The sequence below is a fragment of the Siphateles boraxobius genome, unplaced genomic scaffold (genome assembly GCF_051911475.1).
Source record: "Siphateles boraxobius isolate OS27281-9 unplaced genomic scaffold, OSU_SipBor_1 20, whole genome shotgun sequence".
NCBI lineage: Eukaryota > Metazoa > Chordata > Actinopteri > Cypriniformes > Leuciscidae > Siphateles > Siphateles boraxobius.
The window spans coordinates 6,398,963-6,412,518 of record NW_027508811.1 but is presented as its reverse complement, the minus strand read 5'-3'; positions in this window follow the sequence as shown (position 1 = coordinate 6,412,518).

The window sequence follows — 13,556 nt, the reverse complement described above, 5'->3', positions numbered from 1 at the left end:
CATTTTTGTTGATGCATTTATCTTTCTCCTGAAACATACCCTTCCCCAAATTTTAACTTCTAATAAGCTCAACTCACCCATAAGCACTGGAGCCTTCCAAACAGTGACGTAGTGGATGGGCACGTAGGGCACGCACTGGTGGTGTTGGGGGTGCCACACTTCCACCTACAAATCCTCTAGAATTAAGTGGGTATCAGTGCTTGTGCGCTGCTCCCTAGATCAATCTTATGTTACTGACAGTTTTCCCTTTTTCAGATGCAATGGCATCTTTCTTATTTGAATCTACAGAAAAAGAAAAAAAAAGCTGTTGGTATCCCAGACCAATCTGTCAGTATTTTTAATTTGGCAGAAACTCTTATCTAAAATGACTTTTACAATGCAAGTTATAGCAATAATAGGAGTTCAAGCTTTCCCTGGCAATCGAAGAAAGACCTTGGTTTTGCTATAGCATTAAGCTGTACGGTTTGCTTTAAGATAATAAAAGACACAGACTGTCATTGTGGCTTTATAAGTATAGTTTTTAATAATATTTATAGTTCAAATTTTAACCGTTTTGTTTAAAAATTTACTTGTTTAGATCCTTTTATACAAACATCACATGTAATTTATCATAAGCAAATAAAAATCATAGCACAATATCATTTTGAAGTATAACATAGATTACAGAAGAGAAAGAGATTTTTGTTGTTGTTACTAGCCTATTAAATGCTTACGATTAATGGTAGTGCATTAGTTAAATGCTATGTTTGATTTCATGAATAGAAATCTATAAAACTGTGAAGGGCTTGTTGGGGCATTAAAGCACAGACACAGTGATCCCGTTACATAGTGGAGTTGGAAATTAAGCTGGCCACTGTCGCGCTCACAGCGGCTCCCACCATGCCTTGGCCTGTGACAGGGATAATTACAGCACCTAATGACAAACCACAACAGGACTTATTTTAGAAAACAATAATTAGTTTGAAATCACACATTGTTCGTTTCCAGAGCAACAATTCACAATGCTACATCAAACATAGAAGATGAAACAGATACTGCTGCTATAAAAAAAACATTTTACTTATTTAGTTGAATTAACAGATGTTAAATCAAATTTTGGGGAGTGTTATACAGCACTACAATTCCTTACTTATAAAGAATCCACATTCATAATAACAACAACTATTCAGTACTCAAGAGAATTACGGATTCACCTGCGTCTCCTGCTTTGCATTTGTGTGTTCCAATTACAGCTCCAGCCACAGTGCCTGCTATGGCACCTAAAACAACCATAACTAGCATACATTTTACAGCCGTACCTATTAAAATAAAGATTTCAGAACCAGTCAATCAAATATGGAATGCCATTTCTGCCAAAATAACACATAAATAAATACGTAAATAAATATACAAAGAAATGTAAAAAAAATACAATTAAATAAATATGTAAATAAATAAATAAATATACAAGGAATACAAAAAATACATTATTATTTATACTTTTATTTATGTACAATTGTATTTTTTTCATTTGTATCATCCAATTGTATTTATTTATAGATGTGTTTTTCTACATTATTTATTTATTTCTACATTTCTTTGTCTGTATGGTAATTAAGTTTTACCTCCGACATAGTGCCAAGGGCGACGCTTTAGCTCTATGCGGACTGGATTATTTTTATATTTATTGTCAATTATGATGCCTAAATATTTAATGTGTCACAGGTGTAATGACTTCACCGTTAATTAAAATATCAGGATTAACTGAATTATTAAACCTCGTTGTAAAATACAAGCAAACTGTTTTAGTTAGATTAAGGTTCAAAAATGAATTTGCCAGCCAATCCGACACCTTACTCATCGAAGCTGTCAGTTTGGCTGCAGTCTGTTTTTTAGATCTTGCATGGGTAAAAACCACAGTGTCGTCAGCATACATTTGGATTTTAACATCTGGACATGCTTAAAGGAGGTCATTTATATATATACAGAATAAAAGAGGCCCTAGAATAGACCCTTGAGGGACCCCTGAAATACAGTTTACAAATGAGGAACACTTATCACCCACTCTTGTACATTGTTTTCTTTTATTCAAATAGGATTCCATCCAGGTCATGGTATTAACAGATACCTTTAATTTAGAAAGTTTCTAAAAGTTTCTAGTAAAATGTTGTGATTAACGGTATCAAATGCCTTCTTAAAATCTAAAAACACAGCTCCGACGACAACGCCTTTATCAAGTTGACTTTTGATTTGTTCCACAAAAAAACAATTTGCCGTTTCTGTCGAGTGATGCTTTCGGAAGCCAAACTGCATCGGGTGCAAAGTAAATTCACCTTCATTTAGATGAGATACTAGCTGATCACAAACAACCTTTTCTGTAATTTTAGAAACTATTGGAATTATACTAATGGGCCTATAATTTGATGTAAGTGTTCTATCACCTGTTTTTAAAATTGGGGTCACTACTGCAGCCTTCCAGGATGAGGGAAAATCGGAGTTTGTTATTGACAAATTTATCAAATGAGGCTTACATAGTATTAATTTATAATTTTTTAAGAATTTTGCATCAAAATCAAAAACATCCTTAGACTTGGACCCTTTCAAACAATCAAGTGTTTCCATTACTGTATATTCTGAGACATTTCTGATTGTGAAAACAGGGAAAGTCATTATTAGCCGATTCAAGTACTCTTGGTCTTAGACCAAAATTCTTGGCCAGACACTGTACTGAATCTACAAAGAATGAATTAAAGATCGTAGCTTTTTTTCCTTTATCTTCTATCACTTTTGATTGTTTGTTTATAACCCAATTTTGAACTGATTTACGCTCCTTCTTGTAATGTTATTAATGTTTTCCCAAATTAATTTACTATTTCCCTTAGAGTCATTGATTCATTTAATAAAGTAATCAGCTTTAGTCTGCCTTAGTACTTTTACTACTTTATTTCGCAATTCTTGGAATTTTCTCCTGTCATGTGGTAGTCTGGATTTAAGAGTTGCCTTCAGTGCTAAGACTCTTTGCTTCATTAACTTCCAAAGAGTCTCATTTAACCACGGCAGATTATGTTTTTACGTGAATGTAAGACTTTTTTGCAAAACTCATTTTTAGTCTCACTAACTCTGGCCATCACAACATTAGATGCCTTTTTAATATCATTGGACTGCAGAACATCATTCCAGTCCATGTGCCTTAATTTATCCTCAAATGGACCGACTAAGGTTTTGGGTATAACATTAAAATAACTTTTACCCTCTTGTCTGTATAAGAATCTTTGTTTTGTCAATTTTCTAAAGTTTAAGGTCTGATTATGATCTGACATGCCAGTTATCAAATTAAAATATTTTGTAATTCTCTCAGGCTTATTACTAAAAATAAGATCTATTTGTGTTTGTGATGATTGAGTAACCCTAGTTGGGCCTTGAATCATTTGAACTAGATTAAACTGATCTGATATACATTTGAGATTTTTCCTGCTTGCTTTCTCAGCCCAGTTTATGTTAAAATCACCTAATAAAATTAGTTCAGTCTTAGTACCAATTTCCTTTAATAAGGATTTTAATTTATCATAAAAAATATTATTAGAATTTGGGGGTCGGTATATCCCTGTAATAGTAAAAGACATATAAGGGGACAATACAATAGAGACAGTAATGCTTTCAAGTTCTTGTGAGGAATTAAGATGCACTTCTACACATTAAAAGTGATTTCAAACATACAAAAGAACTCCTCCTCCTCCTCTACCTAATTTTCTGTCTTTCCTAAAAACTTGATACCCAGGCCAGGTATATAGCAAAAACAGTCCTTGGTGATGATTCAGTTAAGAGGGTGAGGGCTGCATCCATGCACTTCGTAAATGTACAGGGTTCTAGGGATAGACAGATAGTGCCTGCGAGTGAGCGAGTGAGCCAGAGTGAACTACCTATACAAGTAGTTATGTCTCTTTGTATTAATTTGTCCTGTTATTGACGTAATGCACGTCATTGGCAAAATGTGCAACCAGATGTTCGAATAGTTCGAATATATGTGTTTTTTTTAGGGAATATTCGAACGTCATTTTTGAATAATTTTGACAGCCCTAATACAGTGTGAACAGTGCATATGTGCAGGGGTGTGTACTTTATAGTGGGCACACAGCCTACATTTATTACACTTCCAGCGAGAGCCGGAGGGAGAACTGATACTGTATAAACAGTGCTTCTGTGCAGGGTTGCGTACTTTATTGTGGGAACAGAAGAAGCGCCGCGCTAGAAGAAGCGCTAGAAGCACCGCGGCCTAAGCAAAGGAAAAGCGGAAGGCGGGTCGTCGTCAGCAAAGAATGCAAGAGCGGACAGATAGAAATATCTTTTGTATTTCTAATCCAAACAACGTCAAACTTGGCACTGCACTTACTCGTGCCCGTAGCAAGACACCTGCAGTTTATCAGTCGATATATTAGAGATCCTCTGATAGACGCCTGCTTTCAAACACTGATAAGAAAAGCGCTTGAAGACATGTTTCTGAAGCGTTGATCATTGTAGCCAATCACAGACATAGCTATATTGAGCGTGTGAACGCGTTGGCTAAGAGGTGTTTAAAGGAGTAGTTCACTTTAAAATGAAAATTACCCCATGATTTAGTCACCCTAAAGCCATAGGTGTAGCTATATTACTTTCTTCTTTCAGACCAATACAATCGGAGTTATATTAATAAACAGCCTGACACTCCCGAGCTTTATAATGGCAGTGAATTGCAACCATCAGTTTGAAGCTCAAAAAAGTGCATCCATCCATCATAAAAGTGCATCTATCATGATAAAACTAAAAGTGCATCCATCCATCATAAAAGTGCATCTATCATGATAAAACTAAAAGTGCATCTATCCACCATAAAAGTGCTCCACACTGCTCCGGAGGTTTAATAAAGGCCTTTTAAAGCAAAGCCATGAGTTTGTGTAAGAAAAATATATATATTTCAAACTTTATGAAGTAACTAACTAGCTTATGGCCAAACTAGCATACGGATTCAACTTAAGTCTAAAGCGTAACTTATGCGAGTATTGTGACACACTGCTGATATCTACGCTATGCCATGACACACTTCGCTACTTCTGACATCACCAGTTGCGTAAGTTGCGCTTTAGACACAAGTGGAGTACCAGATCCGATCTTTTAGAATCTGTGCTTGAATTTAGAGTTCTGTTTTTTTTTTGTGAATGATTCTGTACCTTCAAATAAAACATTTTTCAATTATTCTTTAAAAAGGTTGTTTAAAATAAACATAAAACATGTTGTGAGCATATTGGCAACAGGGGTGTGCATAAAGGGTACAAAACGTACATATTAAGCACAGCCAGACCTTTTATATTTAATGATGTACATCTTAATTGAAATACTTTTGTCACTTAAAATAAAAATGAAATATTATAGTGTGAGAGATTAATATTTTATTTTAAAATAACTTCTTGTGGAAAATCAATTTTTTGTGTGTTTTTTGCGATTGTTGGTTTGGTGTGTTTGAGTGCAAAATTACACAGCAAAAGTTCAGTGACATTTTTATTTGTGCATGGTTGAAAGCAAATACTGATACTGACATAATGACGTACAATAAATATGGAAAATTTAACTATACTAGTGCAATGCCTGTGCAAAATGCCCGTGTTTTTGTGTGTTGGTTTGGTATGTTTGAGTTGCTGAATAGCCTAGGCTACTATTACACAGGAGCCTAAACTCTGAGAAAACGATAACGTAAAGAATAAAATATAATATTCAGAATTAAACAGTGTAGCTGACTTACAGATTCAGTTAACATCCACAAATGAATAAGCGTGACGATTCAGGGGAGGTTCAGACCTTGGCTGGAACAGCGACACAGTGAACTCAGAAAACGCTACGCTTGAGCAAACAGTTGGTGAATAGGCTACTACAAATGATCGCCGTGAATAAAATATAATATTCAGATATTTTTAAACCCCAACCCTCTAATGTCAGAATATTTATTTTGGGGAGTGGCCACTGAGTATGCAGTGTGAGCCAGAGTGGCCAGCTGCTAGAGCGGCAAAAGCCAATGTGTGCTTCTTTACCAATATATTTAACAATATCTTTGCATTTCTAATCCAAACAACGTCAAACTTGGCACTGCACTTACTCATGCCCGTAGCAAGACACCTGTCAAGTATGAAATCCATTGGGAATGGTTCGAGAGATAAGCGAATTACAGATATGCCCGTTCAAAATCAGTTTTTGTGTGTGTTTTTAGTAATTGTTGGTTTGGTGTGTTTGAGTGCTTATTGTTACAATTACACAGCAAAAGTTCACGGTAGAAAGCAAATACTGATACTGACATAATGACATACAATAAATATGGAAAATTTAACTATATAACTAACTACTGACAACTAACTAATTCCGAATAACTACAATATTTAGAGGTAAACAGTGTAGCTGACTTAATGTTTAGCTGACAGAATGTTTATTTTTAAAACACAATTTTTAAACCACAACCCTCTCTAATGTCAGAATGTTTATTTTTAAACCACAACTTCAATGTGTGCTTCTTTTACCGATATATTTGACGATAACTTTTGCATTTCTAATCCAAACAACGTGAAACTTGGCACTGCACTTACTCGTGCCCGTAGCAAGACACCCGTCAAGTTTGAGATCCATCGGACTAACGGTTCGAGAGATATGCGATTAACAGACACACAGACAGACAGACACACAGACGTTCCTGTAATTTATAGATAGATATATAACTAACTAAAGACAACTAACTACTTCTGAATAACTACAATATTCAGAAGTAAACAGTGTAGCTGACTTAAAGGGATAGTTCACCCAAAAATGAAAATTCTGTCAGTATTTACTCACCTTCATGTTGTTCCAACCCTGTAAGACCTTCGTTCATCTCCGGAACACGAATTAACATATTTTTGATGAAATCTGAGAGCTGGATCACTCCTCCATAGGCTTCTTCAGGGATTGAAATTTGCCAGCCTCGAAAAGTTATTAAAGACATCGTTAAAATAGTCCAAGTGACTACAGTGGCTCAATCTTAAGTTTATCAAACGACGAGAATACTTTTTGTGCGCAAAAACAAACATAAATAACGACTTTATTTCAACTATTCATTTCCTTCTCTTTGGGCCTCTAGTCAGTTAAACTAGTGTAATTGCGTAGACTTACGTCACACGTAGGCTTACTATTGGCCAACGCTGGTCATGTGGGTGATGCGTGTGACATACAACAACAGAAGCTTACGCTGTTAAACTAGTGAACTGACTCGAGGCCCACAGAGAAGGAAATGAATAGTTGAAATAAAGTCTTTATTTTAGTTTTTTTGCGCACAAAAAGTATTCTCGTCATTTGATAAACTTAAGATTGAGCCACTGTAGTCACTTGGACTATTTTAACGATGTCTTTAATAACTTTTCGGGGCCGGCAAGTTTCAATCCCTGAAGAAGCCTATGGAGGAGTGATCCAGATGCTCTCAGATTTCATCAAAAATATGTTAATTCGTGTTCCGGAGATGAACGAAGGTCTTACGGGGTTGGAACAACATGAGGGTAAGTAATTACTGACAGAATTTTCATTTTTGGGTGAACTATCCCTTTAATGTTTAGCTGACAGAATGTTTATTTTGAAAACACAATTTTTAAACCACAACCCTCTCTAATGTCACAATGCTTATGTTTAAACCACAACTTCAATGTGTGCTTCTTTTACCGATATATTTAACAAAATAGTTTGCATCTCTAATACAAACAACATCAAACTCGGCACTGCACTTACTTGTGCAGACACCTGTCAAGTTTGAAATCCATCGGACTAACGGTTTGATAGATATGCGATTAACAGACACACACTCCCACACACACACACACACACACACACACACACACACACACACACACACACACACACACACACACACACACACACACACACACACGTCCCTGTAATTTATAGATAGATATCAACTAGGCATTAAAAAATGTGCATCTGCCTAACACCTAGGGCCTACATGAACAATTTACAGTTGGTTTTATGACTGTTAATCATTCTATTCAAATGCTATTAAAGTTAGAAACGTGTGTACCAATGTCATAAATGTTACTTTAGAGATGGTCCCTAAATTTAAGTATATCAAATATCCATTGTCAAGCCAACTTTATGCCAGTATTTCGAGTGAGGGTTCAATCTTCAGCTGGCTGGCAGGAGCCGCCACTGGCATGTCACGTGACCTGTCGGTGGCTGGCTGGCAGTCCGCCTTGTCAAGTTTCAGAAACCATACATTTTTGCCAGTTTTTGTGCTTTATGTTCCTCCCTCTCTAGCTCATTTAATATGCATCTGTTGATATGATTATGTTCTTTTGTATGATTTATGTTTCTGGGCCGTTTATCCTAATTAAAGCAGTCAAATTATGTTTCTGAAACTTGCCAAGGCAGACTGCCAGCCAGCTACTGACAGGTCACGTGACATGCCAGTGGCGGCTCCTGCCAGCCAGCTGAAGATTGAACCCCTACTGGGAGTATTTCACTTGGAATCGCTCAGCGTGAAACTTTTCCCGTTATGTTCATATTCGGAGTCCGCTTGCCTGTTCCTATATCTACTATCGCCCAGGGGCGCAGATGGCACTAGGGACGGGGGGGACATGAACCCCCCCCCAGATTCATAGTGATCCGATCCTTCCCCCGCCCTCACTATCCCTACGAAAGGCGACAAAAATCGGTAGAACAGAGGATTAACCAGTGTTTTCGGTATGTACATTAGCCAAAGTAGTGTCCCGGCCCGCTGCTGCTTCAGAATCGGGTCAGGGCAGATGCAGGCTGACACACAATAATAATCTACACCGGTCCCCATTACTTTGTTTCATAACAATGTGTAATACAACATATTCCTGAGAATTAATGCCTAAAACTACTATTTCAAAAATGTCTAAGAATAACTCAAAATTTTAAATTTAAGTGTTAATTACAAGTTTGTTGCAATTTACAGATTAGAAATATCTTTCAAATGATGTATGACATATTAAGAAATGTTTTTCATAGCCCATAATTTAAGAATCTATATCCTCCGTTGCTCCAGTCCATACAATAAAAAAAAAACATGATTTCCTGCTATAAGAGGATGTCAAAATTTTATGTAGGCCTTTATTTGTTGTTTGCATAAACCTTGCACCACACAAATTTACTTATTATAATTATTTTTAAAGTGGCTTACACGACAGTGAACATACCTCAGTCAATTTATAAAGTTCAACGGGTTAAATGATAAGATAAAACATTATTTCCTGACGACGATAAATTGTTTGTTTTTTTAACTGGGGGGGACCAAGCTGTCAGTAAATGATTTAAACTCAATTCATTATTTTGCGTAATTTGGGCTATAACTAGTGCTCAAGTAGTTACTTTGCGTTATTTGGGCCAATTTCTGATTTCTGCTCCTGGAGGGCCAAAGCTGCAAAGTTTAGTTCCAACCTGCTTCAGCACACCTGCCTTTGTATATTCAAGCGATCCTGAAGAGCTTGATGAGCTGTGTGTTTCAGGTGTTTGATTGGGGTTGGAACTAAACTCTGCAGGACAGTGGCCCTCCAGTTGCAGGATTGAAGACCTCTGCCCTAGTCAGTCAAGTGAGGATCTGCAGGAGGGCAGCCACAAAAAATACTTTGCTGAAGACATGAAGTTTTGGTGGGTGATTGGCATACTAGTCAAATAACAGTCTGACCATAAATTGCTAGTGGTGATCAGGTAGGCCTTTGTTTACCTTTGTTCATTGTTGTTTATCCATGATTTCAAATAAGAATCCCCCAATGGCTTTTTAGTGCAAATCATTGGCCCAAATTACGCAAAGTAACTACTTGAGCACTAGTTATAGCCCAAATTACGCAAAATAACGAATTGAGTTAAAATCATTTACTGACAGCTCGGTCCCCCCCAGTTAAAAAATCCTATCTGCGCCACTGCTATAGCCTACATATAAATGAGGCCTGAAAAGGATCTCGACATATCCGAATGCATGCGTTTTTTCCTGTTTAACGTTACATGGTCATAACACGTCCGATGAGCAAAGAATCGGAAATGGGTCATTTCACTGACAGTGTAAACGAGGCCCTTATGATGCATTCTATCGGTGGGGAATCGTCCGATTGCTTTACCACCTGCTGGCAGTTATTATGATTATTTCTGACAATTTATGATTAGTTATGTTTAGCTCACCTGCGGATTGACAACAAGCTACACAGCCTCCAGCTGGGACCCCTCCTCCGTTCGAAATGGCAGAATATGACATCATACAGGCGGCAACTGAACCTCTAACAATTCCACAAGCAGTGAAACCTAAACATGCTATAATAACAGGAACTGCTACAACTGCTCCAGCTCCAACGCCTATACAATTGGTGGAAACGTGGTATATTTGAACAAACTTAGATGGATAAACATTTAAAAGCCACAAAATGAACAGTCAAAATAATGTATAAAAGATTTATTTTACCTGCTCCTATACCAGCTGCAATCATTATACCTTATAAGAAAACAAAAAGGTCATGATTACTGTGAAAACAAATAGGTCATGATTACTGTGATTGATGAATGATGAATATTAAAAATTTAACAGGTATATGCTACTTACAGTGTAAGTCCATCTTAAGTCAGCGGTGAAGCTCTTCAACTGCTGACTGCTAATGTGTCAAAGTTTGAGTTTAAAAGCATACCCGGCTACCCGAAACTATCCGGCCAACATTTTCAGGAAACGAAACTAATTTGTAGTAGCCTAGCCTGGCATACCAGTCCTACATCAAGATGTTAGGGAAAGAGAGGCGAGACTGATGCTTTTTTTGGTAACAGCCACTAGGTGGCGCTTCGGTAGCGCGGCCGCCATTTTGGGGTGAAAATTCCAACTGGAGTTACTGGACAACAGCACAGATAACAGTTAACTTAATCCTATCATTAAATACACATTTGAGGTAGTTTTTTCTTGCTTTATTGAGTATTTCCATTTTATGCAACTTTACACATTTACTACTATTTTTAGTTACCAACTCCACTAGCCCTGAAATATATTTTGTACTTTTTTGTACCCCTGGATCATGCTACAAACATGATGATCTTATAGAACATGATGGACAGTGGCTGTGTTTTTGTTTACATAGTCTTGCTATAACGGTCATTAATAAAATATAGTACTGCAAAAAACAAACAAAAAAACAGTTGACTGTAAAGCTATTCTATTGCTGTTATATACTGTATATAAATATTTTCCAACATTCCCAATTATCTGATATAGCATGTCCTTTACTTTTATATGTTGGTATTAATTCAGTGTTTGTAATGCTACGGCTTTGCTAATACTAAAGGTTTTGTTGGAAAAAAAAGTAGAAAACTTGTCTGTGAAATAAACTGTTAAAAGGGATTTGATTATCGCTAGTCTAGTGATTGTACGTCATTCTGTGTTGTCATCATTCATTTTGGATTTGATCTTTAATGTACTTTTTTTTAAAAAATTACAAAGCAGCTGATATTGCCATAGCGACAGCAAAAAGCTAGTGGATAGTGATGGGAAGTTCGGCTCTTTTCAAATAATCGGCTTTTTTCTTTTTACAGTCTATGCTTTTATAACGTATCGTTCGCGAACGACACATCAACACTAGTGGACTGCAGAGTCGCTTTAACCCCAAAATGGCGGAAGCGTAGCGCTGCTGCTGGGCGCTGGTGTTGCAATGAAACGGCTTTCACTTGTTTTGTGTTAGGTCTGGGAACTCTCCATTGGCATGCCTCATTCCGAGGGGCGGGATAAACGGTTGTCTCTCAGCGCTACAACGAACCAGAGCAACGAAGAAGGTGACGTAGTCAGAGTCAGAGCAAAGCCGTTCTTTGTTCTTGTTTAAAAAAAAAAAAACTTAACTTCAAATCCTCCAGAGCCGCGGCCAAAGCCGAATCGAAATACCGCTGTTCGCCAGCAGGAGCAGCCATTCTTTGTTTTCAAGTAGTAGTGAACCGTCTCTGTCAACTCTGTCGTCATTATGTTAAACCCGCCCGCCGACTGACACGATCTGATTGGTCTGACCAGTTTTTGGTTTTTCCAGCTCGAAAGTCAACGGAAAGTTGCTAGACTACACTTGCTGCAAAATATTTTTTGCTGCCGCTAGGGTGCGTCTAGATTTCTAAGCTAAATTTGTAGAGTAAAGAGATCCAATCTCAAGAGATGAGCGAAAATTTCAAATGACAAATTAAAGTAGCCTATTACAAACTTCCTCATGTCAACAGCAAACAGTCCCACTAACATATCACAGGTGTGGGATTTAGATTTTTATTCAGAAGTAAGAAACACATTTTAATTTCAATTCTCACCATAGACAGTAAAAGCTCAATACATATAGCTAGCCTCTTCATGAACGTAGCTCTCACATACTCATACTCATACTATACACATACATAAGAAGTGCAAAACAAACCACAATTCCAAAAACCAAACAACAAATTTATAAACGCAATGGAAAGACTAAAAACAAATGAACAAGTTAGAAAACAAAATAATATTTCCGAAAACAAAATAGTAAATCAGAAACCACAACGACAAATCTGAAAACAAAATAAGAAATCAGAAAACACAAGTCAGACAAAACGGAAGGAAATGTGGCCAATAGAATACCGACCGCTGATTGGACGAGGCATCTGTCAATCAAGACATGCAGTTAATTTTTTATATTGCAGATCACATTTGTTACAATTTGCCGAAAAAAGAAATTGAACTTGTAGTACAAAAAATAATTTAGTTACAGTTCCGCTTTCCCATAAAGAATGAAAAAATAAATAAATATAGCCTACATCTGCAAATAGATAGAGAATTGAGACAAATATCATATAAGTAACAAATAATCTGTAGGCTATAAAAATTATAAACAACATAAAAGTACATAGCCAGAGTATCAGACAGTAAATATCAGTTAAATTAATTATATAGTGAAATTAGATAAATACTGCATACATTTTGATGTTGATTTACCATCTAATCCAGAAATACAGTCTATATAATTTTTTAGGTCAAGTTTGAAAACATGCAGAAAGTAGCCTACAGCAGACTGAGGTAGGAGAGTCGATTCGCGTGTGAATGTGTAAATATTTCTACCACTATCTGGTTGGGTCAGATAAAATAATAATAGAACTAAATCTGGAAAAGTGGGAGAGTGGCGTCTAGCAAGAACACCAGATTTAGCTTTTGACTCGAACTACCCTTCGAGTGACAAATTAATTCACTATATTAACTAATTGTTTATGGATCTGTATAAAATTAATATCACATGTGGAAAAAACAGCACTTTTGCTTGTGTGCTACCATATTATAAAAGACAAAAGCACATGCAGGGGCATTATAACTGCATTCTAATAGTGTTTATGTTTGTTTTTTGCAAAGTGAGTGACATAGCCTACTCGATAATGTCAGCTCACAGCCTCGCACATAATTAAAAAATATATATATTATTGTAGACGATACAGCTAATATTTACAGATTTACACGCGAATCGAGAGCCATATGGCCCAGAGCCATATCTGCCGCAGTCTGCTGTTCCTACTCGTATAGTAAAAGATTGAAAGGT